Here is an 8,093-nt window from a genome sequence, read left to right on the forward strand (position 1 = left end):
CTCACAATTCAAAATTTAAATTCACCTACCAACAACTAATTAATTGCCAATATATTGTTGCACATTAGGGGCAAGTAGGAGGGATTAAGCTCCCAAAGATCAATTAACCGCTCCTGACAATTAGGTGATTAATGGGTGGCTTAAGGACAATAATTTTCCATCATCCCCTCTTTGTCTTGAGCTATCATTCATGACCAATATTCATTTAAGAAAAAATGCCCAAATTTATTTTTAGAAAGTTAAAACTTCCTTTGCTCAGTGGCCTTGTAAAAATGTCTACGAGCTGCTACTCAAACTTACAATACTTGACCTTGATTTCACCATTTTAAAATATCTCTCTTATGATGAGATACATGATTTCTATATGCATGCTTCTTCCATTAAAGATTATTTTTCATCAAAGCCATTGATGATACATTTTCATAATATATTGTTGTACCATCCTCTCATTCTTCATTCAAATCAGCGAGATTTTTCTTAGCCAAATAGCTTAATGTGCTACTGCATTTTCTGCTGTATACTCTGTAGTCACATGAATATGTCCATTTAATTAAATGAATATTTACTATTTATTTGATTAATAAACCATCAGTCACCAGTTAATTAAATTAATATTTAATTAATTCATCCTCAAACTCTTTTACTATTAATTAAATAAATTATTCAATTTATTTAAATTAATTCATTAAGCTACATTCAAAATCAATTAAATGAATAAATCATATTTATTTAATTTACCTTCCCTTTCCTCTTTTAAATAAATAAATAAACATTTATTTAAATCCCTAAACTACGACCACCCCCCCCCCCCCCCCCCCCCCCTTGCATTCTCCTACAAATGCAAGTTGCAACCACAATTGGAATAAACTAATTTTATTTTAAATAAAATCCTATTTTCTTTCACCCACCAAACCGAATTGCAATTCTAAATCCCCTTCTAGACTCTTCTAACCACTTTCTAAGTTCTTCTAAATTAGCCTAATCCCATTTCCTAAATATTGTCACATTCCTAAGCAACTTGGAGTCACTTCTCAAAGCCTCAAAGTCTTTGAAAAGCATTTAATGCTTTGTGTTCAACAAGCTAACTCCTAAAGTGTTCCAAATCACTAATGGCTCTTACATGACCATTAATGGCTCTTACATAACCATTTATGGTTAACTCAACTCACCCACATGGTTAGAGACTTTCCCTCTAACTCAACTTCCATTTGACTCATGGGTCTCTTCAAGCATTTATTGCTTTGACCATGGTTATCCTCACTAACTCTTGCACAAGATTTTATCCATTGAATAAAGACATTATTTATTGGATAATGGCTTTATTCATTCAACTCAACATTAACCTTACCTCCCAAGTTAACCTTCAAGTCATGTCAAGCATTTAATGCTTCTTCCCTCTCCCCTCAACCCATCTCATGTTAACATTTGTCATCCTGGCATTGTATTCAAAGCCCTCACATGGAACATAAACCCATCAATCCTGACCCTTGTTGAGATTACTCAATCTCAACCATCCATTGCTCCATTTTTCCTATAAATGGTGCTCATTTCTTCATAGTCCAGATCTTGAAAATCTTGTATGCATCTAAGTTATAGTGAATTATAGAGATCATTTTAGCATAATCCATATTGTATTTTTGGCTAAAATTAACATTAGTTAACTAAATTAAATCTCATATTTAGCTTGTTTTACACTTGCATTGGCATCTCATAATCATTTCAATCTTGAATCTCCATAAGACATCCAAAATAGTGCAAAAAGCTACTGAGAGCTACACTCATTTGGAACTTGGAGAGGAGAGGAATAAGGGAGGAGTAGCTACAAGCATGTTGAAGGGAATTTGGGGATGTTTCATTGCATTCCTTCGTTTTTTAAGCTTTCCATTTTATTTTTGGTATCTCTCTTGATATGCTTGCTTAGGATAGTCTTTCATTTATGATTTCTGACACTAACACTAACATTTGAATTGCTCCTTGTATCTGTGTGTCTTCCTAACATCCTTTTTGCAGAGCATCATACTCAACCTAAGTTTTAGAAAGGGAAACTATGGGTTGTTAATTAGAGGCCCATGAGATCTAGCTCTTAATCCCAAATGAAATACATATCTAGATGTTTTCTTCCCATCATCCACACTTCCTATCCAATCACTATTTGTGTACCCAATTGGGCCAAACTCAATTGTTGCAGGGTATAAAATACCATATCCCTTGGTGCCATTCACATATCTTAGGATTCTCTTACTTTCTTATTAATGTGTCTCATTTGGAGTCTCTATAAATCAATAAATTAGACTTACTGCATGCATTATATCAAGCCTAGTTGCTATAAAATACATTAAAATTTCAATCAAAATCTGGTACATAGATGGATTCGCATTGTTGCCGCTATCTTCCTTGCTCAACTTCAAACCTATGAATGTTAGTGTTGGTGCAAGTTTACTATTTTGCATCCTAAATATTCTCAATATCTTTGGTACATACATTCCTTGACAAATAAAAATACCATCATGCATTCATTTTACTTCAATGCCTGGAAAATACTTCTAGAGACATTAAATCTATCATCTCAAACTCTCTTTTCATGACCTCTTTAAAATCGACAATGATGAAATCATCATCTATAATAAAAACTAAATAATATAGATACAATAGAACAATCAAAATCTTACCATTAGCTACTTTGATATAAACAGTGGGCTCATCATCACTTTTGCTAGATCCATTTCTCAACAAATATGAGTCATCTTGTTGTACCATGCCTATGGTGTTTGCTACAACCCATAGAGGGATTTATTCAACCTAGACACCTTATTTTCTTGATCTGGAACTTCATAACAGGTGGTTTCTCCACATACACTCCCTTTTTTAACACTTTATTCAAGAAGGCGTACTTCACATCTATTTGAAATACCTTTCACTTGTGTTGGGATACAATTGCTATGATTGCTTACATTATTTTCATCCTTGAAATTGGAGAATAAGTCTAATAATGATCTCTACCAAATTTTTGTTCAAACTCCTTGACAACCAATATTCCTTATGCCTCACTATCCTTTCTTTGACATTTCTTTTGGTCTTATAGACCCATTTCACTCCAATAACTTGCTTTTTAGGAGGCAAATTCGTTAGCTCCCATGTTCTATTCCTCTCTATTCTATATATTTTCTCATCTACAACTTCACACCATTTCTTCTCTTTCACGATATCCTTAAAATAAATTAGACCACTCAGAAAATAATGCAAAATTAACATTTTCATCAAAACCGTCATCATACCTTTCATTTTGGTAAGTCTCACTCAGACTCTTTGTCTTTCTTAGCATTAGGGAGGCAAGAGTGGGATCATAACTCTCACTATTAATATTATTTTATTGTGTAGACCATCTCTATAACTATCCTAAGCTTGTATTCACTGTTTGTGAAATGATTTGGAGCTGCCTGAAGCTATCTAGAGCCAATTGTTTAGCTATTTACAACTGTCTATTTGTCTTTCTGTCTACATTAAGAGTTATTCGAAGCCAATTATTTGGCTACTTGTATGAATTTAGAGCTATTTGGAGTTGTTTTCTAGGATCCATACTTGTTGCAACATCGTATGTTTTCCCTTCATACTCTTCTTCATCATCATCAACAGGCACTGTAACTTAGATACCCAAAGAGGTGTTCATTGAGCTATCCCATGACTCATTTTTAATAAACTCAACATTTTTGCTATCACTATTTTCTTGGTGACTAGGTTATACAACTTATATGATTTGTAATGTTCTCTATAGCCCATGAAGATACACTTCTCACCATTGTCATACAACTACTGCCTCTTCTCCACTAGAAAAATGCATATTCCACACCTTTGAACACTCTGAAGTGCTCAACCATTCACTTGCGTTTTTTCCACACTTCTTGTGGAATCTTGTCACAAACTTCCTTTATGGGACTTATATTTATAGAAAGTAAACTATTATTTCTACAAATTCACCCTAACATTCATGTTTGGGATTGCCATGGATTTCAACATACTCGTTGCAATCTCCACAATCTTCCTATTCTTTCTCTCAACCACTCCATAAATTGTTGTGGATAATAGCTAGTTGTCAATTCCTTGATGTGATGATGTTTGTAAGAATTTAGAAACTAATTGGAAGTATACTCTCCCCCTTTATAAAACTTAGGACCTTGATGAACTATCAAATTTCTTTCTCATCCCATGCCTTAAAAACCTTGAACTTCTCAAATGCTTCAATTTTGTATTATGAAAAATAGACCCATGTCTTATGGCTATAGTCATTTATAAAGATCATTAAATATGGACTCTTCTCAATATAAATTTTTTGCACAAGGCCACACAAATCAATGTACACTAGTTCCATCAATGCTCTTGCCCTTCTAGAGTTTCTTGATTGAAAGGGTTGCCTATGTTAATTGCCTAAAATGCAATATTCACACCTACCGTTAGGCTCTACTATATTGGAAAACCTTTAACCATACTCTTCTTGGATAAAAGGTTCAAACTAGCATATCCTAAATGTCCATACCTTAGATGCCGAGTATGAAGGGGTCTTGAATGATAGTCATGAAGACTGATTGTTGCTGTATATTTTCCATGCATAAGAGGTGAAGCTATAGACTGAGATGAGAAGCATGCCTCTATCCTCAAAGAGAACATCCGATTATTTGTCATTTGAAATACTACAACATATTCTTGCTCCCATTGTTGTCAAAAATGACACATTCACCCTTCTCCATTAGCACTTTATAACCTTTTTGGATTAGATACCCAGCACTCAAGGGATTCTAATTTATGTCAATGGAAAAATAGACATTATCTATCTCCTTCTTCTCACCTTAATTAGTGTGGATCATAATAAACCCTTTACCTACAACTAGAACTATTTGATTGTTTGCTATTTTAAGCTTAGAGTTGACATTTTTATCAATGAAAGAAAATAAATTTTAATGTTACAACTCATGTGGTTGCTACAACCACCATCCAAATACCAAACTTGAAATTCCTTGCCCACTAATGTTTCACATGATGAAGGCTATGGATTGATCACCTTCAACTACCTTCTCATCAACCACATTTGCACTTTACTTTGATTGATCATGCTATTTTTTCCAACATTCAATTGTATAATGACCAAACTTGTGATCATAATAATATTCTAAATTCTCTTATCATACTTTTGACTCAAAATTTTGTTCTTCTTGGCTACTTTAGAGCTGGATTAAGAGCTACTTGCTCCCTCATGGTTATGTGCTAATCTTGAGCTATCTAATCCAGAACTTCCCCATGTAGAGTTGCCTCTACCTTTGCCTCTTGAGCTCTATCAAGAGTCGTTTCTACTTCTCTCCCTTCCTCTTCCACTAGCTTGACCTTTGAAAACTTGTTCTTGGGAAGAATTTGTAGACCTATTTTGGCATTTCTCATGTGAAGTGAACCCATCACCTTATCCACCGTCAATGTTGAGATGTCCTTTGCCTCTTCAATGGTCCAATTACTATTGCATCAAACAAGTAGAGGGAAAACTTCTAAGGATTTTATCCACAATCCTCTACTCTTGCATGGTTTTAACATTTGTCCTCAACTAGTCTATCAAACTAGAGACTCTTGTGTGAAAATCTAAAATGGACTCACTAGTCTTTATTTGAAGAGTTTCAAAACCTTTTCAAAGCATTTGGAGCTTTACCAATTTAACTTTACTAGTACCTTTATAACTTGTTTGGAGGATTTCCCAAACTTCTTCTGCATAGTTAGCTTTTGCTATTCTTTGAAAAATAACCTCTTTCTAAGTTGCCTCAATCGAATTGAGGGATTTTGCATCTTTCCTCGTCTCCTTCAACTAGGTCTTTTGGTTGAATGTGAGGGTTGCAAACTATTTTGGATCAGTGATGTCCGTGAATCCACTAACCACAAGCTCCCACAAGTCAATTGCAACGATAATGATCTTCATCTTCTTTGCGCAGACATCATAGTTCTTTCCATTAAATGATGGTGGTTGCAGCCAACTCTTACTATCTTCTCCAGCCATGTCTCCAACTCAAGTCTTGAATATACAAAAAAAAAACATTAAAATGCCCAACTCACTTAAGACTTAAGGCTTCCAGCTCTGATACTGTACTTGCCAATCAGTTGGCAATGCACACAGAAAATATAACAAAACACAACATAGATGGAGATAGGAAAATTTATTCTCTATTTATCATAAAATAAACATTTACAAATATTTTTAAACTCAAAATACCATAATATTTACAAATTGATTTATTTGCAGCAATCTGGAACTGCATCAAATCATACATATTCTGGAGCTGCTAAAAACTCCATCCGCACATCTGGAGCTTCATATTGACTTCCTCTTTTTGTTTGGAGCTATATGCTACCCCACTGCACACACTCTTCACACACTCAGGTGTCCCTGCACACGAACATTCCTCTGCTCAATCCAGAGCACAACAGACTTGCTGCTGCATACAAAATCTAGTATCTGATTGTTGGAAAAACATTCTTTTCTTTTGTCTCAATCTATTCACTTCAAAATTTCTGCTCGAAATTCAAAATTCAAATTCTGCCAAGCTACTACCACACATCAGGGGCGAATAGGAGGGGTCAAAATCCCAAGGATCAATCATCTGCTCTTAACAGGTGGGTGGCTGACGAGAGGATCGAAGACAATAAATTTCCAACAAGTTTCAGACATTAAAAAAGCTTGAGATCTCGAGATTTAAAGGCAGAGTATTAGATAGCCTAGATGAGTTCTTATAGATTGGAAAGACATGAAAGACAGTAGATCAACGATAATATCAGTAGTAATTACAAAATGATACATTTGATATCCTCACATATACAGAAATATATAACATAATAGGGACAAATCCCAGCCCTTGTGCCAGGCGTTTAATGTACAAATAACTCTCATGCCAAATTCAGAGAAATCCTCACACAGCATAAATCTATACTCCATAATAAATTTCTATCGATATGCCATACAGTCATTCAAAGGCAATTCATTTCACATTCCCTTTAGTTTGAAACATGGGTATGTAGAACCCAGAAGTTTTCTTAGAGTCGTGATTGACGTTGAGTGCGTTATTTGAAGCAGAACGAGAAGGGAGAAATTTGTAAATGTTGCGCGAAGAGAGAAGAGACTCCGCCATTAATTCAGACGAAAATCTTCCAGAGTCTTCTGGAAGTCTGATGTATGCAGACTCCAACGAAAGCGTGTGTGAATCTCCAGGTGAAGCCAGAGGACTGTGTCTTTTCTTGTAATGAACAATGGCCCTGTAAATGTAAGGAAGCAGTCCTTCCATACTTTCTCTAAAACAAACGCTTATTAAATTTCTTATTCCTATAATTTTATTGCCTGATCTTTGGAGTGGGTGAATGAATTGGAAAATATATAATATATATTGTTTGAATGTGTAATAGTAATTGGGTGTTCTCAGAGACAACAGGAATGGTGAATGGGCTTTAAAGTCAAGTCGTAGATAAACATGAAAGATAATCGAAGATTCGGAATTCTGTCTTGGCTTGCGGGGTCGTTTTCAACTTCTCTGACTTGCAACCACGAAAAATATTTTATAAACTGGAAGATAATCCATACATCCAGCTGGCACGCTTGTCTGGTACTGAAGAAAAATATGTAGAACCGAATGTTCTATGACGTATTTCTACAGCTGGGTTAAGATGTAATTGTTTGACGCTGGATCGATTGTGTTCTCCAAAATAGAGTGTTATTTTTTCTGTAGAGAAACAGTTGCCAAGTGTTCAAATACGTGTGTTGATTGATACAACGAGCTTTGAATAGATTTAGTAGTGTTTGTTTCAATGTCTTTGCGGTTTCCACTCGCAATCTGAAAGCATATAAATCCCGGAGATAAGAGACCTTAGTGGAATAAAATTTGATTGACCTTAGATATGAATGCAGTAATGTGGCTTCTCCACAATTTCCTATTGTTGAATACTTAAACAGGCTAATCAATTAATTGGAGAGAAGTGTCAAAGTATCATGAACAAGAGGTGGAAATCTGCTAAGAGCCCCGGCTGTTCCCGTTAGGCGTATGCATATGTGGGCTTCAAGGATTAGGAAAAGGTGA

Source organism: Cryptomeria japonica, chromosome 5 (assembly GCF_030272615.1).
Source record: "Cryptomeria japonica chromosome 5, Sugi_1.0, whole genome shotgun sequence".
Classification (NCBI taxonomy): domain Eukaryota; kingdom Viridiplantae; phylum Streptophyta; class Pinopsida; order Cupressales; family Cupressaceae; genus Cryptomeria; species Cryptomeria japonica.